General features: G+C 46.4%; 7 non-coding genes and 13 pseudogenes across 7 annotated transcripts; all 20 read right to left on the bottom strand.

Annotated features, from left to right (window-relative positions):
• Positions 1 to 144: 144 nt before the first annotated feature.
• LOC136762244 (5S ribosomal RNA) lies at positions 145 to 263 on the bottom strand. Its single transcript, XR_010820451.1, has one exon. It is a non-coding gene; the product is annotated as a 5S ribosomal RNA (ribosomal RNA).
• A 211-nt stretch (positions 264 to 474) lies between these two features.
• On the bottom strand, positions 475 to 593 carry LOC136761489 (uncharacterized; annotated as a pseudogene).
• A 211-nt stretch (positions 594 to 804) lies between these two features.
• Positions 805 to 923, bottom strand: LOC136760654 (5S ribosomal RNA). The gene has a single exon (XR_010820272.1). It is a non-coding gene; the product is annotated as a 5S ribosomal RNA (ribosomal RNA).
• Positions 924 to 1,133: 210 nt separating this feature from the next.
• On the bottom strand, positions 1,134 to 1,252 carry LOC136761448 (uncharacterized; annotated as a pseudogene).
• Positions 1,253 to 1,468: 216 nt separating this feature from the next.
• LOC136762409 (5S ribosomal RNA) lies at positions 1,469 to 1,587 on the bottom strand. The gene has a single exon (XR_010820609.1). It is a non-coding gene; the product is annotated as a 5S ribosomal RNA (ribosomal RNA).
• A 225-nt stretch (positions 1,588 to 1,812) lies between these two features.
• LOC136761693 (uncharacterized) lies at positions 1,813 to 1,931 on the bottom strand (annotated as a pseudogene).
• Positions 1,932 to 2,141: 210 nt separating this feature from the next.
• LOC136761381 (uncharacterized) lies at positions 2,142 to 2,260 on the bottom strand (annotated as a pseudogene).
• A 211-nt stretch (positions 2,261 to 2,471) lies between these two features.
• Positions 2,472 to 2,590, bottom strand: LOC136762620 (5S ribosomal RNA). The gene has a single exon (XR_010820814.1). It is a non-coding gene; the product is annotated as a 5S ribosomal RNA (ribosomal RNA).
• Positions 2,591 to 2,805: 215 nt separating this feature from the next.
• LOC136762107 (uncharacterized) lies at positions 2,806 to 2,924 on the bottom strand (annotated as a pseudogene).
• A 208-nt stretch (positions 2,925 to 3,132) lies between these two features.
• On the bottom strand, positions 3,133 to 3,251 carry LOC136761694 (uncharacterized; annotated as a pseudogene).
• A 210-nt stretch (positions 3,252 to 3,461) lies between these two features.
• On the bottom strand, positions 3,462 to 3,580 carry LOC136761077 (5S ribosomal RNA). Its single transcript, XR_010820319.1, has one exon. It is a non-coding gene; the product is annotated as a 5S ribosomal RNA (ribosomal RNA).
• A 216-nt stretch (positions 3,581 to 3,796) lies between these two features.
• On the bottom strand, positions 3,797 to 3,915 carry LOC136760764 (uncharacterized; annotated as a pseudogene).
• A 210-nt stretch (positions 3,916 to 4,125) lies between these two features.
• LOC136762669 (5S ribosomal RNA) lies at positions 4,126 to 4,244 on the bottom strand. Its single transcript, XR_010820862.1, has one exon. It is a non-coding gene; the product is annotated as a 5S ribosomal RNA (ribosomal RNA).
• A 225-nt stretch (positions 4,245 to 4,469) lies between these two features.
• On the bottom strand, positions 4,470 to 4,588 carry LOC136761695 (uncharacterized; annotated as a pseudogene).
• A 210-nt stretch (positions 4,589 to 4,798) lies between these two features.
• On the bottom strand, positions 4,799 to 4,917 carry LOC136761382 (uncharacterized; annotated as a pseudogene).
• A 216-nt stretch (positions 4,918 to 5,133) lies between these two features.
• Positions 5,134 to 5,252, bottom strand: LOC136762621 (5S ribosomal RNA). Its single transcript, XR_010820815.1, has one exon. It is a non-coding gene; the product is annotated as a 5S ribosomal RNA (ribosomal RNA).
• A 215-nt stretch (positions 5,253 to 5,467) lies between these two features.
• On the bottom strand, positions 5,468 to 5,586 carry LOC136761993 (uncharacterized; annotated as a pseudogene).
• Positions 5,587 to 5,794: 208 nt separating this feature from the next.
• LOC136761696 (uncharacterized) lies at positions 5,795 to 5,913 on the bottom strand (annotated as a pseudogene).
• Positions 5,914 to 6,123: 210 nt separating this feature from the next.
• LOC136761495 (uncharacterized) lies at positions 6,124 to 6,242 on the bottom strand (annotated as a pseudogene).
• A 549-nt stretch (positions 6,243 to 6,791) lies between these two features.
• LOC136760867 (uncharacterized) lies at positions 6,792 to 6,910 on the bottom strand (annotated as a pseudogene).
• Positions 6,911 to 23,435: the final 16,525 nt, after the last annotated feature.

Genomic DNA, 23,435 nt, shown 5'->3' on the forward strand with positions numbered 1-23,435 from the left:
AAAAAAGAGAAATGGAGGGAGAAATACCAGTGCAGCAAAGGGTGTTGAAAGTAGCCGGGTACGTGTACAATACTTGAATTATATCTCCTCCAGACAGAAAGAGAGTATTAAGAGCTACGATGAAGTTACCCAGGTGACGTAAAAAGCTTGCAGCACCTGGTATTTCTAGGAGGTCTCCCATCCAAGTACTGACCAGGCCCTGCCCCGTTTAGCTTCCGAGATCTGACGAGATCGGGCGCATTCAGGACGGTGTGGCCACAAGCCGAGAAGCCTGGCTGCATGATGTCTCTTAAAGGTTGGCGGGTATTGACGGAACTTCCAGCAAAAAAAAAAAAAAGAAAAATGGATGGAAAAATATCAGTGCAGCAAAGGGTGTTGACAGTAGCTGGGTACATGTACAATACTTCAATTATATCTCTTCCAGACAGATAGAGAGTATTAAGAGCTACGATGAAGTTACCCAGGAGTTGTAAAAGCTTGCAGCACCAGGTATTTCCAGGAGGTCTCACATTCAAGTACTGACCAGGTCCTGCCCTGTTTAGCTTCCGAGATCTGACGAGATCGGGCGCGTTCAGGATGTTGTGGCCGCTAGCCGAGACACCTGGCTGCATGATGTCTCTTAAAGGCTGGCGGGTATTGACGGAACTGCCAGCAAAAAAAAAAAAAGAGAAATGGTGGTAAAAATATCAGTGCAGCAAAGGGTGTTGAAAGTAGCGAGGTACGTGTACAATTCTTCAATTATATCTCCTCCAGATTGAAAGAGAGTATTAAGAGCTACGATGAAGTTACACAGGAGACGTAAAAAGCTTGCAGCACCTGGTATTTCCAGTAGGAAACCCATCCAAGTACTGACCAGGCCCTGCCCCGTTTGGCTTCCGAGATCTGACGAGATCGGGCGCGTTCAGGACGGTGTGGCCGCAAGCCAAGATGCCTGGCGGCATGATGTCTCTTAAAGGCTGGCGGGTATTGACGGAACAGCCAGCAAAAAAAAAAAAGAGAAATGGAGGGAAAAATATCAGTGCAGCTAAGGCTGTTGAAAGTAGCCGGGTACGTGTACAACTCTTCAATTATATCTCCTCCAGACAGAAAGAGAGAATTAAGAGCTACGATGAAGTTACCCAGGAGACGTAAAAAGTTTGCAGCACCTCGTATTTCCAGAAGGTCACCCATAAAAGTACTGACCAGGCCCTGCCCCGTTTAAATTCCGAGATCTGACGAGATCGGGCGCGTTCAGGACGGTGTGGCCGCAAGCCAAGATGCCTGGCGGCATGATGTCTCTTAAAGGCTGGCGGATATTGACGGAACTTCCAGCAAAAAAATAAAATAAAAAGAAAAATGGAGGGAAAAATATCAGTGCAGCAAAGGGTGTTGAAAGTAGCCTAGTACGTGTACAATTCTTCAATTATATCTCCTCCAGACAGAAAGAGAGTATTAAGAGCTACGATGAAGTTACCCAGGAGACGTAAAAGGCTTGCAGCACCTGGTATTTCTCGGAGGTCTCCCATCCAAGTACTGACCAGGCCCTGCCCCGTTTAGCTTCCGAGATCTGACGAGATCGGGCGCGTTCAGGATGGTGTGGCCGCAAGCCGAGAGGCCTGGCTACATGATGTCTCTTAATGGCTGGCGGGTATTGACGGAACTTTCAGCAAAAAAAAAAAAAAAAAAAAAAGAAAAAGAAATATGGAGGGAAAAATATCAGTGCAGTAATGGGTTTTGAAAGTAGCCGGGTACGTGTACAATACTTCAATTATATCTCCTCCAGACAGATAGAGAGTATTAAGAGCTACGATAAAGTTACCCAGGAGACGTAAAAGCTTGCAGCACGAGGTATTTCCAGGAGGTCTCACATTCATGTACTGACCAGGTCCTGCCCCGTTTAGCTTCCGAGATCTGACGAGATCGGGCGCGTTCAGGATGGTGTGGCCGCAAGCCGAGATGCCTGGCTGCATGATGTCTCTTAAAGGCTGGCGGGTATTGACGGAACTGCCAGCGAAAAAAAAAAAGAAAAATAGAGGGAAATATACCAGTGCAGCACAGGGTGTTGAAAGTAGCCGGGTACGTGTACAATTCTTCAATTATATCTCCTGGAGAAAGAAAGAGAGTATTAAGAGCTACGATGAAGTTACCCAGGAGACGTAAAAAGCTTGCAGCACCTGGTATTTCCAGGAGGTCACACATCCAAGTACTGACCAGGCCCTGCCCCGTTTAGCTTCCGAAATCTGATATGATCGGGCGCGTTCAGGACGGTGTGACTACAAGCCAAGAGGCCTGGCTGCATGATGTCTCTTAAAGGCTGGCGGATATTGACGGAACTTCCAGCAATAAAATAAAAAGAAAAATGGAGGGAAAAATATCAGTGCAGCAAAGGGTGTTGAAAGTAGCCTAGTACGTGTACAATTCTTCAATTATATCTCCTGGAGACAGAAAGAGAGTATTAAGAGCTACGATGAAGTTACCCAGGAGACGTAAAAGGCTTGCAGCACCTGGTATTTCTAGGAGGTCTCCCATCCAAGTACTGACCAGGCCCTGCCCCGTTTAGCTTGCGAGATCTGACGAGATCGGGCGCATTCAGGACGGTGTGGCCGCAAGCCGAGAGGCCTGGCTGCATGATGTCTCTTAAAGGTTGGCGGGTATTGACGGAACTTCCAGCAAAAAAAAAAAAAAAAATGAAAAATGGATGGAAAAATATCAGTGCAGCAAAGGGTGTTGACAGTAGCTGGGTACGTGTACAATACTTCACATATATCTCCTCCAGACAGATAGAGAGTATTAAGAGCTACGATAAAGTTACCCAGGAGACGTAAAAGCTTGCAGCACCAGGTATTTCCAGGAGGTCTCACATTCATGTACCGACCAGGTCCTGCCCCGTTTAGCTTCCAAGATCTGACGAGATCGGGCGAGATCAGGATGGTGTGGCAGCAAGCCAAGATGCCTGGCTGCATGATGTCTCTTAAAGGCTGGCGGGTATTGACGGAATTTCCAGCAAAAAAAAAAAAAAAAATGGATGGAAAAATATCAGTGCAGCAAAGGGTGTTGACAGTAGCTGGGTACGTGTACAATACTTCAATTATAACTCCTCCAGACAGATAGAGAGTATTAAGAGCTACGATAAAGTTACCCAGGAGACGTAAAAGCTTGCAGCACGAGGTATTTCCAGGAGGTCTCACATTCATGTACTGACCAGGTCCTGCCCCGTTTAGCTTCCGAGATCTGACGAGATCGGGCGCGTTCAGGATGGTGTGGCCGCAAGCCGAGATGCCTGGCTGCATGATGTCTCTTAAAGGCTGGCGGGTATTGACGGAACTGCCAGCAAAAAAAAAAAAGAAAAATAGAGGGAAATATACCAGTGCAGCAAAGGGTGTTGAAAGTAGCCGGGTACGTGTACAATTCTTCAATTATATCTCCTGGAGACAGAAAGAGAGAATTAAGAGCTACGATGAAGTTACCCAGGAGACGTAATAAGCTTGCAGCACCTGGTATTTCTAGGAGGTCTCCCATCCAAGTACTGACCAGGCCCTGCCCCGTTTAGCTTCCGAGATCTGACGAGATCGGGCGCATTCAGGACGGTGTGGCCGCAAGCCGAGAGGCCGGGCTACATGATGTCTCTTAAAGGCTGGCGGATATTGACGGAACTTCCAGCAAAAAAATAAAATAAAAAGAAAAATGGAGGGAAAAATATCAGTGCAGCAAAGGGTGTTGAAAGTAGCCTAGTACGTGTACAATTCTTCAATTATATCTCCTCCAGACAGAAAGAGAGTATTAAGAGCTACGATGAAGTTACCCAGGAGACGTAAAAGGCTTGCAGCACCTGGTATTTCTCGGAGGTCTCCCATCCACGTACTGACCAGGCCCTGCCCCGTTTAGCTTCCGAGATCTGACGTGATCGGGCGCGTTCAGGATGGTGTGGCCGCAAGCCAAGATGCCTGGCTGCATGATGTCTCTTAAAGGCTGGCGGGTATTGACGGAACTGCCAGCAAAAAAAAAAAAGAAAAATAGAGGGAAATATACCAGTGCAGCAAAGGGTGTTGAAAGTAGCCGGGTACGTGTACAATTCTTCAATTATATCTCCTGGAGACAGAAAGAGAGTATTAAGAGCTACGATGAAGTTACCCAGGAGACATAAAAAGCTTGCAGCACCTGGTATTTCTAGGAGGTCTCCCATCCAAGTACTCACCAGACCCTGCCCCGTTTAGCTTCCGAGATCTGAAGAGATCGGGCGCATTCAGGACGGTGTGGCCGCAAGCCGAGAGGCCTGGCTACATGATGTCTCTTAATGGCTGGCGGGTATTGACGGAACTTTCAGCAAAAAAAAAAAAAAAAAAAAAAGAAAAAGGAAAATGGAGGGAAAAATATCAGTGCAGTAATGGGTTTTGAAAGTAGCCGGGTACGTGTACAATACTTCAATTATATCTCCTCCAGACAGATAGAGAGTATTAAGAGCTACGATAAAGTTACCCAGGAGACGTAAAAGCTTGCAGCACGAGGTATTTCCAGGAGGTCTCACATTCATGTACTGACCAGGTCCTGCCCCGTTTAGCTTCCGAGATCTGACGAGATCGGGCGCGTTCAGGATGGTGTGGCCGCAAGCCGAGATGCCTGGCTGCATGATGTCTCTTAAAGGCTGGCGGGTATTGACGGAACTGCCAGCAAAAAAAAAAAAGAAAAATAGAGGGAAATATACCAGTGCAGCACAGGGTGTTGAAAGTAGCCGGGTACGTGTACAATTCTTCAATTATATCTCCTGGAGAAAGAAAGAGAGTATTAAGAGCTACGATGAAGTTACCCAGGAGACGTAAAAAGCTTGCAGCACCTGGTATTTCCAGGAGGTCACACATCCAAGTACTGACCAGGCCCTGCCCCGTTTAGCTTCCGAAATCTGATATGATCGGGCGCGTTCAGGACGGTGTGACTACAAGCCAAGAGGCCTGGCTGCATGATGTCTCTTAAAGGCTGGCGGATATTGACGGAACTTCCAGCAAAAAAATAAAATAAAAAGAAAAATGGAGGGAAAAATATCAGTGCAGCAAAGGGTGTTGAAAGTAGCCTAGTACGTGTACAATTCTTCAATTATATCTCCTGGAGACAGAAAGAGAGTATTAAGAGCTACGATGAAGTTACCCAGGAGACGTAAAAGGCTTGCAGCACCTGGTATTTCTAGGAGGTCTCCCATCCAAGTACTGACCAGGCCCTGCCCCGTTTAGCTTGCGAGATCTGACGAGATCGGGCGCATTCAGGACGGTGTGGCCGCAAGCCGAGAGGCCTGGCTGCATGATGTCTCTTAAAGGTTGGCGGGTATTGACGGAACTTCCAGCAAAAAAAAAAAAAAAAATGAAAAATGGATGGAAAAATATCAGTGCAGCAAAGGGTGTTGACAGTAGCTGGGTACGTGTACAATACTTCAAATATATCTCCTCCAGACAGATAGAGAGTATTAAGAGCTACGATAAAGTTACCCAGGAGACGTAAAAGCTTGCAGCACCAGGTATTTCCAGGAGGTCTCACATTCATGTACCGACCAGGTCCTGCCCCGTTTAGCTTCCAAGATCTGACGAGATCGGGCGAGATCAGGATGGTGTGGCCGCAAGCCGAGATGCCTGGCTGCATGATGTCTCTTAAAGGCTGGCGGGTATTGACGGAATTTCCAGCAAAAAAAAAAAAAAAAATGGATGGAAAAATATCAGTGCAGCAAAGGGTGTTGACAGTAGCTGGGTACGTGTACAATACTTCAATTATAACTCCTCCAGACAGATAGAGAGTATTAAGAGCTACGATAAAGTTACCCAGGAGACGTAAAAGCTTGCAGCACGAGGTATTTCCAGGAGGTCTCACATTCATGTACTGACCAGGTCCTGCCCCGTTTAGCTTCCGAGATCTGACGAGATCGGGCGCGTTCAGGATGGTGTGGCCGCAAGCCGAGATGCCTGGCTGCATGATGTCTCTTAAAGGCTGGCGGGTATTGACGGAACTGCCAGCAAAAAAAAAAAAGAAAAATAGAGGGAAATATACCAGTGCAGCAAAGGGTGTTGAAAGTAGCCGGGTACGTGTACAATTCTTCAATTATATCTCCTGGAGACAGAAAGAGAGAATTAAGAGCTACGATGAAGTTACCCAGGAGACGTAAAAAGCTTGCAGCACCTGGTATTTCCAGGAGGTCTCCCATCCAAGTACTGAGCAGGCCCTGCCCCGTTTAGCTTCCGAAATCTGATATGATCGGGCGCGTTCTGGACGGTGTGACTACAAGCCAAGAGGCCTGGCTGCATGATGTCTCTTAAAGGCTGGCGGATATTGACGGAACTTCCAGCTAAAAAATAAAATAAAAAGAAAAATGGAGGGAAAAATATCAGTGCAGCAAATGGTGTTGACAGTAGCTGGGTACGTGTACAATTCTTCAATTATATCTCCTGCAGACTGAAAGAGAGTATTAAGAGCTACGATAAAGTTACCCAGGAGACGTAAAAGTTTGCAGCACCTGGTATTTCCAGGAGGTCTCACATTCAAGTACTGACCAGGTCCTGCCCCGTTTAGCTTCCGAGATCTGACGATATCATGCGCATTCAGGACGGTGTGGCCGAAAGCCGAGAGGCACGGCTGCATGATGTCTCTTTAAGGCTGGCGGGTATTGACGGAACTTACAGCAAAAAAAAAAAGAAAAAAGAAAAATGGAGGTTAAAATATCAGTGCAGCAAATGGTGTTGACAGTAGCTGGGTACGTGTACAATTCTTCAATTATATCTCCTCCAGACAGATAGAGAGTATTAAGAGCTACGATAAAGTTACCCAGGAGACGTAAAAGCTTGCAGCACCAGGTATTTCCAGGAGGTCTCACATTCAAGTACTGACCAGGTCCTGCCCCGTTTAGCTTCCGAGATCTGACGAGATCGGGCGCGTTCAGGACGGTGTGGCCGCAAGCCGAGATGTCTGGCTGCATGATGTTTCTTAAAGGCTGGCGGGTATTGACGTAACTTCCAGCAAAAAAAAAAAAAAAAAAGAAAAATAGAGGGAAATATACCAGTGCAGCAAATGGTGTTGACAGTAGCTGGGTACGTGTACAATACTTCAATTATATCTCCTCCAGACAGAAAGAGAGTATTAAGAGCTACGATGAACTCACCTAAAGGATTATTAGGAACACCATACTAATACTGTGTTTGACCCCCTTTCGCCTTCAGAACTGCTTTAATTCTACGTGGCATTGCTTCAACAAGGTGCTGAAAGCATTCTTTAGAAATGTTGGCCCATATTGATAGGATAGCATCTTGCAGTTGATGGAGATTTGTGGAATGCACATCCAGGGCACGAAGCTCCCGTTCCACCACATCCCAAAGATGCTCCATTGTGTTGAGATCTGGTGACTGTGGGGGCCAGTTTAGTACAGTGAACTCATTGTCATGTTCAAGAAACCAATTTGAAATGATTCGACCTTTGTGACATGGTGCATTATCCTGCTGGAAGTAGCCATCAGAGGATGGGTACATGGTGGTCAAAAAGGGATGGACATGGTCAGAAACAATGCTCAGGTAGGCCGTAGCATTTAAACGATGCCCAATTGGTACTAAGGGGCCTAAAGTGTGCCAAGAAGACATCCCCCACACCATTACACCACCACCACCAGCCTGCACAGTGGTAACAAGACATGATGGATCCATGTTCTCATTCTGTTTACGCCAAATTCTGACTCTACCATCTGAATGTCTCACCTCTTTTTCCTATTTGTAGTGGAGATGAGTGGTACCCGGTGGGGTCTTCTGCTGTTGTAGCCCATCCGCCTCAAGGTTGTACGTGTTGTGGCTTCACAAATGCTTTGCTGCATACCTCGTTTGTAACTAGTGGTTATTTCAGTCAAAGTTGCTCTTCTATCAGCTTGAATCAGTCGGCCCATTCTCCTCTGACCTCTAGCATCAACAAGGCATTTTCGCCCACAGGACTGCCGCATACTGGATGTTTTTCCCTTTTCACACCATTCTTTGTAAACCCTAGAAATGGTTGTGCGTGAAAATCCCAGTAACTGAGCAGATTGTGAAATACTCAGACCGGCCCGTCTGGCACCAACAACCATGCCACGCTCAAAATTGCTTAAATCACCTTTCATTCCCATTCAGACATTCAGTTTGGAGTTCAGGAGATTGTCTTGACCAGGACCACACCCCTAAATGCATTGAAGCAACTGCCATGTGATTGGTTGATTAGATAATTGCATTAATGAGAAATTGAACAGGTGTTCCTAATAATCCTTTAGGTGAGTGTATATGTATGTACGTGTATGTATGTCCAATTGCTTTGACAATACAAATGAAATGAATTGAGAGAGAGAGAGAGAGAGAGAGAGAGAGAGAGAGAGAGAGAGAGAGAGAGAGAGGAATATGAGCTCCTAAAAAACATTTGTTTTTATACATAAGCGGATTTAATTTGTGATTTACAAATGAATATATAGCACTATAAACATACACAGAAGACATGGAATAGAAATTCAGAAGAAAAAGTATTCAAAAATAATAATTTTAAGAGAAACACAAAAAGAAGAAAGCAGAGAGACAGTTCAGGAAGAAAAGTCAGAAAAGAAAAGCTGAAGACAAGAATTGGAGGTAAGAGACAAATAATTAAACAAAAAAATATGTATTAATAAAATAAATAAGCATTCTCAGTAGTTGACTCAGCCAATGAAAATGCAGAGCTCCGATTTGAATAGAGTGACAGTAGGAGAGAGCCCAACTGCCACTGAGACTGATAGAAATCTATCGAACAGCAGTCTGACTGCAGAGCTGCCTTTTGAAATCCGATACCCTGAAGACATTCGCTCTGCACAGGCTAAGAAGGACTACAAACAAGCTGTGATGAGAGCATCTCCTGAGACCCTCATCCTAGACTACACCGGTAAAGGAGAAAACAGGGTCAAGAACAATCTACTGTTCTACACCGCCTTTCACAAAACCCTGTGCCAGACATACCCCAATAACAACAAGAGGGGCATTAGCAGAGGCAGGCAGATCTCAGTGCTGGTAGAGAAAGACACAGACAGTGTGATGCTCACTTTTAATGTATACCACAACGGGACCATCATGGTGCAGGGCAGCGAGAGCAGCCTGGACCAATTAGCTCTCGGCTTCCACACCTCAAAGCAGCAGACTGAGGTAGAGAAACAAGAGCCAGAGCCGGCCACCCTGCAGTCTGCCCCCAGCCACACGGAGCCAGACAGTGCCCCATCTCCCACAGACTGCCCCCCTGTCTCCCCAAAACTCTCCAGCAACATTAAAACACTAAAGGAATGCCTATCAGTGCTGGAGCTGGAGTTTGCGGAGTTCAGGGAGCAGACCTTGAGCACCCTGGCCCAGACCTCCTTGTGTGATCAGCTCCGGGATGAGATGCACAGACTAAAGATGCAGCACAAGGCTGAGATCCATGAGCTGAGAGCAGCAGTGAGAGACCTGGAGGAGCAGAGCCAAACCCTGAGGACGGAGCTGCGCAGAGCGAGGGAGGAGCTGACCTGGACACCCCAGCACAGCTAGCTGAGGAGCCTGTAGAGCCAGCTGGAGGAGCTAAGAGAGGAGCTACACATCACTGGAGCACAGAGACTGCACTGCACTGACCCCACAACACCTCCAACCCCTGACGCACCCACTGATCCACCCACACTCCCCACCACTCCTGACACACCCACTATCACCAGACCTGCCACTAATACACAACCCCCTGAAACGCCACTCCCCCAAAACACACCCGCTGCCCCCACCACTCCCGACGCAAACCCGGAGTGGCAGGTCAACGCAGAGGTGGTCATTCTGAGCGAATCCAATGGGAAGTTCCTGGTTGAGAGGCGCCTCTTCCCTGGGCGAAAAGTGAAAAAGCTTTGGTGCTCCACAGCACAGAGAGCCCTGGAGCTGCTCTCCAAGAGGAGGCTTTGCCAAGTCAAACACATCCTCATCCACACCGGCACTAACGACCTGAGTGCCCGCAGGGGCGATGTGGCCTCAGCCCTGAGACAGGTAGCAACGAAAGCCACAGAGGAATTCCCAACTGCCAAAATTTCCATCTCCACACTGCTGCCCCGCACAGACGTGCCCCTGCACATCATCCAGGCCATCAACGCAGAAGTGTCCCGAAGATGTGCCCTCCTCCCCAACGTCCACCTGGCACACCACTGAGACATCCAGCCACATCACCTGTATGACCACGTCCACCTCAACAAGACGGGTGTGAGGATCATCTCAAAGGTCCTCAAGGACACAACCCTGGGCCGAAACCCCACACACCCCCACCTCGAGACCAGGAGCAAACCCCCCAGCCCCCGGCCACATCCCCAGCCACCGGCTCCACCCCAGCCCCAGCCCCTGAGACCCCGCGGCCCCATTCCCCACCCCCCCATCCCCAGAGGGCCCGTCCAGCACAGCAGAGCGGACAGCCGGGGACCAGCACAGCCACACAGCCACGCAGCAGCGGCTTCCAGAGCCTGGAGGCCCGATGCTGCCCAGCTGGCCCAGATAAGGCAACTCCTCAGTGTCATCTGTTCCACACTGCTGAGTTAACTGAGCCTCAACACACATATATATGGTTGTGGAGATGGAGAGTAAGAAAAAATGTGATTTAATTATTCTGATATTTTGATGCAAACATAAAATCTTTGAGTGATTATTATGTATATCCATATATAATTATTAATAGTAATATAATATCAGTTGTAGACCACAAATTAAACTTTCTTATGTAGAAGAGACAAGTATAATAAAATATATTAACATGTCCTTTAAAATAAGCAGTTGGAATATGCAGGGTTTACGCTCCTCAACTTTTGGAATGAAGAGCACAGGCCCTGAACTGATCAACACTGTAAATAGTTCAGATGTTTTCATTCTTGTAGAGACTTGGTGCTGTGCAGATATGTCTATACACTGGATGGATACAATGGATACAGGGAGCTGATTGTGCCCTCCTATAAAAAACCCAAAGTCAGGTGTGGCAGGGCCTCGTGGGGGATTATCGTGTGGTACAGGGAGGAGCTCCGAGCAGCCCTATGCCCAGTACAGAGAGGAGACACACACCTGTGGATGAAAATCAGAAAAGACACCCTACAAAATAACACAGATATATACCTATGTGCAATTTATATGCCACCCGCAGACTCCCCCTACTATAATGAGGAAGGCTTTCATGAGCTTCAAAACGAAATCTGCCACTTCCAGACCCTGGGCTCTGTACTGCTGTGTGGCAATCTCAATGCCAGGACTGGCAGAGAGATGGACTACATCAATACAGAGGGGAACACACACCTGTTCGGAGACTCCCCGCTGTGCCACACACACACCTCCACACTGACACAGCCACGACAGCGTGGTAAACAAGAGCAGGAAGCAGGTAGTGCGCCTATGTAAAAGCCTGGGTCTATATATCATCAATGGCAGGACCAGGGGGTACTCTCTGGGGAGATTCACATACTGCTCGGCTCTGGGCAGCAGTGTGGTGGACTACGCCATAACTGACCTGGACCCACAAGCCAACAATGCGTTTATAGTCAGACAACAATCTCCACTATCAGACCACAGCCAAATAACACTTTACCTAAAAAGATCAGCGCAGCCACAAGTCAGAGCCAAACTTCCCACAAAACTGGTCTCCCTGCCACCCAGTTAGAGATGGTCAGAGCCCAGCACAGAGAACTACACAAGAGCCCTGAATAGTGATGAGATTGAAAACATGTTAGACAGATATCAATCCTCACACTATCAAATAAACCAAAACGGAATAAACTCAGCCACCAAAACACTGAATGAAATATTTGAGAGACTGGCTTTAAAATCAAACATTAAAACAATTAAAAACCAAAATATGAAATCGTCTAAAAGAAAAAAAGAACAGTGGTGTGACCAGGAGTGTGAAACTTCTAGGAAACACCTGAGACATCTCTCCAACACTAAACACAGAGAGCCCGACAACCAGGAGGCTCGCCTCAGCTACTGCCAGGCCCTGCGGCACTACAAGCAACTCCTCAGTAAGAAAAAAGACCACTATATGGGCAGAATAAATACCCCAAAAACAAAAAATGAAATACCAATTCAAAATGGAGAAATCTGGAAAACACACTTTGAAAAACTTTACCAAAATGTTGAAAACAATCCAAAGCCAGAACAGGTTAAAATATTAAAAAACCTAAATAAATTGGAAGAAATCATTAAGAATAACCAAAATCCCTTAGATAACCCATTTACAATATAGGAACTAAAACATCAACTCAAAATCCTCAAACCCAGGAAAGCCAGCGGCCCCGACAGCATCAGCCCTGAGATGCTGAAGCACAGCAGCCCGCAGCTGCAGGAGGCTCTGCTCAAACTCTTTAACCTGGTGCTGAGAGCCGGGTGTTTCCCTGAGGTCGGGAATCAAGGATTGATCACCCCGATTTTTAAAAGTGGAGACAAATTAGACCCCAATAACTACTGGGGCAGCTGTGTGAGCAGTAACCTGGGGAAGGTGTTCTGCAGTATCATCAACGCCCAGATACTGGCCTTCCTTACCAAGCACAGTGTCCTGAATAAGAGTCAGATTGGCTTCCTACCAAAACACCGCACAACCGATCATATTTACACTCTACACACCCTCATAAATAAATATACCCAAAACAATAAAGGAAAAATATTTGCCTGTTTTGTAGACTTTAGAAAGGCATTTGACTCAATCTGGCACAAGGGATTATTTTATAAACTTCTACAGAGTGGTGTAGGGGGTAAAGTTTATGACATCATTAAATCAATGTATTCTGAAAACAAATGCGGAGTTCAAATTGGCAACTCAAGAACAGAGTTCTTCACTCAGGGGCGGGGAGTGAGACAGGGCTGCAGTCTGAGTCCAACACTGTTCAACATCTACATCATCGAGTTGGCCACAGTGTTGGAGCAGTCTGACGCCCGCAGCCTAACTCTCCATGACACAGAGATCAAGTTCCTGCTCTATGCAGACGACCTGGTGCTGCTGTCGCCCACAGAGCAGGGGCTTCAGCAGAACCTGGCGCTGCTAGAGCAGTACTGTCAGAAATGGGCCCTGGCAGTCAATCTGGACAAGACCAGAGTTATGGTTTTCCAGAAAAAAGCCCCATCTCAGGGAAACAGGTACCGCTTCACTCTGGGCAGCACTGGATTAGAGCACTGCACCAGATACAACTACCTTGGCCTGACCATCAGTGCGTCAGGGAGCTTCAGCCTGGCTATAAACGCATTAAAAGACAAGGCACGCCGGGCATTTTATGCCATAAAGACACAATTTGGGAAAACAACAATACCAATAACTATTTGGATTAAAATATTAAACTCCATCATCCAACCAATCCTGCTATATGGGAGCGAAGTGTGGGGTCCCCTCATGAACCTCAATAACAACAATTGGGACAAAAGCCCCATGGAAATATTCCACCTAGAATTGAATAAAAACATCTTACACGTACACAGAAACGCCCCCACGGCTCTGAGGCTCACAGAGCCCGAACACACAATGACCAAAACAACAACAATTGGGAAAATTGACATGTACCTGAAAAGCAAATACACAAAAGATTAGAGACACGAATTAGAATTACAAAACAAATTGGAATGCTACCGGGCCCTGAATAGAAACATTACATTGGCTGAATACTTAAAAATCCAAAATATAAAAGAGAGACAAAATCTAACTAAATACAGGCTCAGTGACCACAGCCTCGCCATTGAAAAAGGCCGCTACAGAAAATTCTGGGTTGCCAGAGAAGAGCGGCTGTGCAGCCAGTGTGACCTAGGGGAGGTCGAAACACAGGCGCATTTCCTGCTGTCCTGCCCTAAATACACAAAAATCAGGGAGACATACTTTAAAATATTAAAAATGCATATCCCTGAGTTCAGCATGATCCCCGATTGCTGCAAACTCCCCGTCCTGCTGGGAGAGGAGGAGCGCACTGCCTTCTTAGCAGCGCAATATGTATCCACCTGCCACAGCCTGCGAGACAGTGTGTAGACACCAGCCTGTGGCACTCCATTTGCAAAACAAAATAAAAACAGTGATTTTTCTGATGTCATGACACAAATTTTGATACAAACAACAAATATGGTTTATATCCTACTTAATTTTATTTCAATGTGTACTATATTTGTTCCACTGAATCTTGTATTGCAATGTTTTGTCTTGATTGATAGAACATTTGTATCTGCTTTGGCAATATTGTGATAGATCATGCCAATAAAGAACCTTTGAATTGAATTGAAATGAATTGACAGACAGACAGACACACGCACACACACACACACACACACACACACAGAGCCAGCCAGCCAGACAGCCAGCCAGCTCAGCCATGACATCACGAGCCTCTCTCAGCTGACTGCTATGACATCACAGAGCACGTACATTCCATTGCTTGCCGTCTGTCAACCACTCAGTCACTGCCAGCCAGACTGGCTGGCTGGCTGGATGGGGGGGCTGCTTGCTGCTGCTGCGTATCTTAGCAAGCTAATTTGCCTGAACGGCCTTCCTACTCCTATGCCCAAATGCCCACCTAAGCCTCGTTTGTAATGCATGTCATTGTATTTCAAAAAGGAATCTGGAAATAGTAAACCTATTTTCTTTATTTGAATGTATTAAAGATCACATTTTATTACATTTTCTTTTTCTGTACTTCATTACATTATATTGAGATTCATAATTCTATTATTTATTTTCCGTATGTATGTATGTATGTATTATTGTATGGAAGGAAAGTTAGAAATGATTTTCTCAAACCTGTTTTTCTCTCTTGTATACTTAAGAAAGATAAGGTCAAGCTAGAAGGTCAGGAGGCCATAAGGTAGTTTGATTTCTGTTTGTTATTTACGATGAGAACCTTGGAGACAATGTCAAACGGTATGACCTACGTGCCTGTTCCTTAAAACCATGTGTAGATCTATGAACTCTGTTCTATAATGAAATATGTTCTGCTTAGTTAGCCTTTAAGATAACATAGTAATGATTTTCTAGCATGTATGTATGTATGTATGTATGTCCAATTGCTTTGACAATGAATTGAATTGAGAGGGAGAGAGAGAGAGAGAGAGAGAGAGAGACAGACAGACTGACAAACACAAACAGACACACACACACACACACACACACACACACACACACAGACACACACACAGCCAGCCAGCCAGCTCAGCGATGACATCACAAGCCTCTCTCAGCTGACTGCTATGACATCACAGAGCATGAACATTCCGTTGCTTGCCGTCTGTCAACCACTCAGTCACTGCCAGCCAGACTGGCTGGCTGGCTGGATGGGGGGGCTGCTTGCTGCTGCTGTGTACCTTAGCAAGCTTATTTGCTTGACCGGCCTTCCTACTCCTCTGCCCACATGCCCACCTATGCCCGATCTGCTGTTCACCTGGATCACAGCTCCGCCCCAACAAGGCAGATCCTCCCAAAAATGGTACAAACTGATCCACGTTCCCCTCCACAGAAAGCTTTAGCCCAAAATAAGGGACACATTCTGCCCAATATGTCAGCGCCAACCACAGCCTGAGGGACACAGTGACACACGAGCACCGGCTGTAAATATAATGTAAATACTCGTTTGTAATGCATGTCATTGTATTTCAAAAAAGGAATCTGGAAATGGTATACCTATTTTCTTTATTTGTATGTATTAAAGATCACATTTTATTACATTTTCTTTTTCTGTACTTCATTACATCTTATTGTGATTCATAATTCTATTATTTATTTTCCGTGTATATGTATGTATGTATGTAATGTGACAAACCAAGGGGCAGGGTCATACATGGCAGATATGTCAGGCCAGGTCTGCTGCAAGGTGTGTACTCTAGGGTAGAATACCGACCCTAGGCAACTACACTCCCCAGAAACCCTCAGGCAGCCATTCTAGCACCTAATGTGGTCACTTGGTGTTACTTCCTCAATTATTCACCAGGTATATAAGGCGGGCCTGAGAGAGAGAGAAGTGAGAGACAATAGGGTGAGTTATCTGGAAAACAGAGGTAGCTCATAAGGAGAAAGCCAAGACTTATTTATTCCAGACTTTGTTTAAAATAGAATGATTATGTAAGATTAGTTACAACTCCAGTGTGAGTTAGGTTTTGTTTTCAGATTTGTTTTGTTTGAAGTAAACATACAGGCACAGCCCTGTATTTGCAACCTCCTCCCTGGGTCATGACTGGTTTTTACTCCTAAGAAGATCACAGAGAAGACCCGCACATGTGTACAGCCAAGGCGTTTTGTCACATTTGGTGTAGAATGCGGGCAGCACCTCATGAAACCCAGACTGGCTGAGTGAATTTTTTTATCCAAAAAAAAAAAACTACAGGCTGTAATAGCCCAACAGGAAGCGACCAGGGTGCAGCAGGTGGCTCACCAGGATGCTATGCGGATGCATCAGGAAGCACTGCAGGTCCAGCATGATACAAATAAAATGTTTAGAGAAGAGCAGGAAAAGGTGACTAAAGAGCTGAAAGAGAGTGTTGAAGCACTTGCAACCAGGATTGGGCCACAGGGGGCTGCAACCCATTCCACTCCCCGCACCAATCACTTTCTGCAGAAAATGACAAAACAGGACGATGTTGAGGCCTTCCTTATGACCTTTGAGAGGACAGCGGAGAGAGGGATGGCCAAAAGATTCCTGGGCAGGGCTTGTGGCACCTTATCTGGCAGGGGATGCACAGAAAGCGTACTTTGATCTGGAGCTGAAGGACGCCCAGGACTATGATAAATTGAAAGCGGAGATAATGACCCGATTGGGCGTGACCACCGCAGTGAGGGCACATCGGTTTCAGCAGTGGGCCTACCAACCAGGACAACCAATCCGAACGCAGATGTTTGATCTGATCCATCTGGCCAGGAAATGGCTACAGCCAGAGGTCCATTCATCAGCCGAGGTGGTGGAGGCCATAGTCCTTGACAACTACCAACGCTGTTTGCCCAAGGACGTTCGACGCTGGGTTGGCCAGAATGAGGTGCTGTCCGCTGACACCTTGGTGGCCATTGTAGAGCGGTTCTATACAGCCGGAGCAGCAGAGCATGTACCGGAGGTTAAAAACTCGTTCCCCAGGCCATGACGAACCAGCGGACCGGGTAAGATGGTTCCAAAGTACTCTGGGAAACATGACGCGCTGGGTTGGAAGAAAAGAGCAAGACTGGGGGGGGCAAAGGTGGGGCCTAAAGCCGAGACTAAGGGTTATAGGGGGTCACCATCACAACCAATTGTCTGCTACAATTGTGACAAAGTAGGACATATTGCGGCCCACTGCCCAGGTAGAGAGGAACCAATGCAATGTAATGTGTGTGATATGGGGAAAGAGAAACCGGTATTTTATGCCTGCCCTGTTGGGACGGATGTTTTCATAGGCGGAGTACCTAATCCAAAACACATGTGTACAGTGATAGTCGATGAGAAAGAAGTGGCTGCTCTACTCGACTCTGGCAGTATGGTTACACTGGTCACAGAAAAATTAGTAGCGACCAACAAGCTGGATAGACATCAGGAGCTCAGTATCACATGCACACATGGTGACACACGCCCCTATCCCACAGCCCTTGTAAACATACAGACAGAGGCCGGGAAACTAGATTACGAAGTCGGTGTGGTACCCAACATGCCATATGATGTGATACTGGGACGATATTTTCCTAATTTTGGAAAACTAGATAGAAAACATAGTAAATTGGAAATGCACACTGAAAACTGTAAGCCAGAAATTGCCTCGATCCCACAACTAGAGCTAAAAGTAGACCTGGTTCCAGTTGAGTCGACAGTGAAGGTTTTGGTTGGGGAAAATTAAACTGAAAACATAGGGGTGGAATGTAGTGACGTAGATGACCCTATGGAGGGTGAGGAACCCAGCACTAGCAGGGTGGGTGAGAATCCATTCATAGAGACCCCTGAAGCTGACAATGTAGAAGTGTCAGTGTTAGAGGGACTCCCCACTGATTTTGGCAGCGCACAGGTGCGAGATCTCACTCTACACTATGCTAAAGAAAATGTGAAGGTAGTAAATGGGACCCCTATGACTACTGCAGACCCGCCAACAGCTTATCCTTATTTTATGGTAAAAAATGACCTATTGTACCGTGTAAATAAGATAGGGGTGGACATTGTGGAGCAATTGCAAGTTCCCACCCCATTCAGACGAACAGTTCTCAATCTGGCACATGGGCATATCCTGGGGGGACATCTGGGGATGGACAAAACCAAGGATAGACTCCTGAGGAGGTTTTACTGGCCAGGCGTACATGCAGACGTGACAGAACATTGTAGCTCATGTCCTGAATGTCAACTACATGCTCCTAAACCAGCCTTCAGAAGCCCACTGGTCCCTTTGCCCATCATAGAGACCCCCTTTGCTAGGATAGCTATGGATGTGGTGGGACCTCTCCCGAAATCAGCCAGAGGGCATCAGTATATACTGGTTATTTTGGATTATGCCACCAGGTACCCAGAAGCCATTCCACTGCGGACCATGGCTTCAAAAGGTATTGCAAAAGAGCTAATGTTGATGTGTAGTAGGGTGGGGATACCGAGGGAGATATTAACAGATCAGGGCACACCCTTTATGTCTAAGGTTATGACCGATCTGTGTAAATTGTTGCAGGTTAAGCAGTTGAGAACATCAGTCTACCACCCACAAACAGATGGGTTGGTTGAGAGATTTAATAGGACCCTGAAGTCCATGCTAAGAAAGGTAATCGATAAGGATGGGAAAAATTGGGAATTCATGCTGCCCTACTTGATGTCTGCCATTAGGGAAGTCCCACAGGCTTCCCTGGGCTTTTCGCCTTTTGAACTGTTATATGGGAGGCACCCCAGGGGGATATTAGACATAGCCCGTGAAACGTGGGAACACGAGTCCACTCCTTTCCGGAGTGTAGTCGAGCACATCAATGCTATGCAAGAGAGAATAGCCACAGTCACTCCCATTGTGAGAGAGCACCTAAGGCAGGCACAGGAACACCAACAATTCGCCTATAATCGTCAGGCTACAGTGAGGGTGTTCCAGCCTGGTGATAGGGTGTTGGTGTTGGTTCCCACTGTAGAATGTAAATTTCTGGCTACGTGGATGGGACCTTATGAGATTATAGAGCGAATACGGGAAGTGAACTATAAGGTTCAGCAACCCGGCCGCCGACCCCCAGAACAAATATATCATGTCAACTTAATAAAAGCCTGGAAGGACAGGGAAGTGTTGATGTTGACTTACCCCCCTCAGCCACTAGGGACACCGAAGGTGAATATTGCAGCTGCCTTGTCACCTGACCAGTTGAAGGAGGTGAACGACTTGATAATACGTAATAGGGAAGTTTTCTCAGGCATACCGGGGCGTACCCATTTAGTCTCTCACAACATTGTGTCTCTCCCAGGAAAGAAGGTAAATATGAGGCCTTACAGGGTACCAGAAGCTCGCAGGAACACTATTAGAAATGAGGTTAAGGAAATGCTGGAGGCAGGGGTTATTGAAGAATCCCACAGTGAGTGGTCCAGCCCTATAGTCATGGTTTCCAAACCTGATGGCTCCTGGAGATTCTGTAATGATTTTAGAAAGGTTAATGAAATTTCAAAGTTTGATGCATACCCAATGCCCCGAGTAGATGAATTGTTAGAGAATATTGGGAATGCTCGCTATATTTCAACTATTGACTTAGCCAAGGGCTACTGGCAGATTCCCTTGACCCCGGGTGCCAAAGAAAAAACAGCCTTTGCAACCCCAGATGGTCTGTTTCACTACACAGTGATGCCCTTTGGCCTGCATGGTGCTCCTGCCACCTTTCAAAGGTTGATGGACCACATACTTAGACCACACAGGACGTATGCGGCAGCATATTTAGATGATGTGGTCATTCACAGTCCAGATTGGGAATCACATTTGTCTCAGCTCCAAGCGGTATTGGATTCAATACATGCAGCAGGCCTGATGGCTAATCCAACCAAATGCAATTTGGGGTTGGAAGAGGCCAAATACTTGGGCTATACAGTAGGGAGGGGTATGGTGAAACCCCAAATATCCAAGGTTGAAGCCATAAACTCTTGGCCTAGGCCTGTCAATAAAAAGCAGGTTAGGGCATTTTTAGGGTTAACTGGGTATTACCGGAGGTTTATTCCCAACTATGCTACCTTAGCGGCCCCTCTGACTGATATGACTAAGGCTACAGAACCCAATATGGTTAGATGGGGTGATACAGCAAACCGGGCTTTCCGGAGCCTACAGGAGGCGCTCTGCCGCAACCCCGTTTTAATGGTACCTGACTTTCAGAAAGAATTTATAGTCCAGACGGACGCCTCTGAGGTGGGGATCGGAGTGGTTTTGTCCCAAAGAATGGGTGATCACGAACACCCGGTGTTGTTCCTTAGCAGAAAGTTGGAATCCAATGAAATAAATTATTTGGTAGTTGAAGAAGAATGTTTGGCAGTGAAGTGGGCTTTGGACAGTCTTCGATACTATTTGTTGGGCAGGCACTTCACCCTGATCACTGACCATGCCCCCCTCACTTGGATGCATCGTTCGAAAGACAGGAATGCCCGTGTGATGAGGTGGTTTTTGAGTCTCCAACATTTTCATTTCACCCTGCAGCACAGGCCAGGGAAGGCCATGGGGAATGTTGATGGGCTGTCCCGGGTGCATGCTTTTTTGCGGCTGTCGCTCGACCTATGGGGTCGCAGCTGGGGGGGAGGATGTGGGACAAACCAAGGGGCAGGGTCATACATGGCAGACATGTCAGGCCAGGTCTGCTGCAAGGTCTGCACTCTAGGGAAGAAAACCGACCCTAGACAACTACACTCCCCAGAAACACTCAGGCAGCCTAATGTGGTCACTTGGTGCTACTTCCTCAATTATTCACCAAGTATATAAGGCGGAAAGATAGAGTCAAGCTAGAAGGTCAGGCCAGAAGCTAGTTTGATTTCTGTTTGTTATTTACGATGAGAACCTTGGAAACAATGTCAAACGGTATGACCTACGTGCCTGTTCCCTAAAACCATGTGTAGACCTATGGACTCTGTTCTATAATGATATATGTTCTGCTTAGTTAGCCTTTAAGATAACATAGTAATGACTTTCTAGCATGTATGCATGTATGTATGTATATATATATATATATATATATATATATATATATGTATGTATGAATGTATGTATGTCCAATTGCTTTGACAATACAAATGAATTGAATTGAGAGGGAGAGAGAGAGAGAGAGAGAGAGAGAGAGAGAGAGAGAGACAGACAGACTGAAAAACAGACAAACAGACACACACACACACACACAGACATACACACACACACACAGAGCCAGCCAGCCAGCCAGCTCAGCGATGACATCACGAGCCTCTCTCAGCTGACTGCTATGACATCACAGAGCACGTACATTCCGTTGCTTGCCGTCTGACAACCACTCAGTCACTGCCAGCCAGACTGGCTGGCTGGCTGGATGTGGGGGATGCTTGCTGCTGCTGCGTACCTTAGCAAGCTTATTTGCTTGACCGGCCTTCCAACTCCTCTGCCCACATGCCCACCTATGCCCGATCTACTGTTCACCTGGTCACAGCTCCGCCCCAACAAGGCAGATTCTCCCAAAAATGGTACAAACTGATCCACGTTCCCCTCCACGGAAAGCTTTAGCCCAAAATAAGGGACAAATTCTGTAACAACATAATGGATGCCCACCCAACCTGTGACAAAACTGAGAAAAAAGAAAAACGCCAGTCCTCCTGGGGGAGGGACACACAGCCACCCTGGATGCCCAATATGTCAGCGCCTACCACAGCCTGAGGGACACAGTGACACACGAGCACCGGCTGTAAATATAATGTAAATACTTGTTTGTTATGCATGTCATTGTATTTCAAAAAAGGAATCTGGAAATAGTAAACCTATTTTCTTTATTTGTATGTATTAAAGATCACATTTTTTTACATTTTCATTTTCTGTACTTCATTACATCTTATTGTGATTCATAATTCTATTATTTATTTTCCGTGTAGATGTATGTATGTATGTATGTATGTATGTATGTATGTATGTATGTATATGTATGTATGTCCAATTGCTTTGACAATACAAATGAATTGAATTGAGAGGGAGAGAGAGAAAGAGAGAGAGAGAGAGAGAGAGAGGAATATGAGCTCCTAAAAAACATTTGTTTTTATACATAAGCGGATTTAATTTGTCATTTACAAATGAATATATAGCACTATAAACATACACAGAAGACATGGAATAGAAATTCAGAAGAAAAAGTATTCAAAAAATAATAATTTTAAGAGAAACACAAAAAGAAGAAAGCAGAGAGACAGTTCAGGAAGAAAAGTCAGAAAAGAAAAGCTGAAGACAAGAATTGGAGGTAAGACCTTTCACCTATAGAGACAAATAATTAAACAAAAAAATATGTATTAATAAAATAAATAAGCATTCTCAGTAGTTGACTCAGCCAATGAAAATGCAGAGCTCCAATTTGAATAGAGTGACAGTAGGAGAGAGCCCAACTGCCACTGAGACTGATAGAAATCTATCGAACAGCAGTCTGACTGCAGAGCTGCCTTTTGAAATCCGATACCCTGAAGACATTCGCTCTGCACAGGCTAAGAAGGACTACAAACAAGCTGTGATGAGAGCATCTCCTGAGACCCTCATCCTAGACTACACCGGTAAAGGAGAAAACAGGGTCAAGAACAATCTACTGTTCTACACCGCCTTTCACAAAACCCTGTGCCAGACATACCCCAATAACAACAAGAGGGGCATTAGCAGAGGCAGGCAGATCTCAGTGCTGGTAGAGAAAGACACAGACAGTGTGATGCTCACTTTTAATGTATACCACAACGGGACCATCATGGTGCAGGACAGCGAGAGCAGCCTGGACCAATTATCTCTCGGCTTCCACACCTCAAAGCAGCAGACTGAGGTAGAGAAACACGAGCCAGAGCCGGCCACCCTGCAGTCTGCCCCCAGCCACACGGAGCCAGACAGTGCCCCATCTCCCACAGACTGCCCCCCTGTCTCCCCAAAACTCTCCAGCAACATTAAAACACTAAAGGAATGCCTATCAGTGCTGGAGCTGAAGTTTGCGGAGTTCAGGGACTAAAGATGCACCACAAGGCTGAGATCCATAAGCTGAGAGCAGCAGTAAGAGACCAGGAGGAGCAGAGCCAAACCCTGAGGACGGAGCTGCACAGAGCGAGGGAGGAGCTGACCAGGACACCCCAGCACAGCCAGCTGAGGAGCCTGCAGAGCCAGCTGGAGAAGCTAAGAGAGGAGCACAGAGACTGCACTGCACTGACCCCACAACACCTACAACCCCTGACGCACCCACTGACGCACCCACTGATCCACCCACACTCCCCACCACTCCTGACACCCCCACTATCACCAGACCTGCCACTAATACACAAACCCCTGAAACGCCACTCCCCTAAAACACACCCGCTGCCCCCACCACTCCCGACGCAAAACCCG

The sequence above is a fragment of the Amia ocellicauda genome, chromosome 10 (genome assembly GCF_036373705.1).
Source record: "Amia ocellicauda isolate fAmiCal2 chromosome 10, fAmiCal2.hap1, whole genome shotgun sequence".
Taxonomy (NCBI): Eukaryota; Metazoa; Chordata; class Actinopteri; order Amiiformes; family Amiidae; genus Amia; species Amia ocellicauda.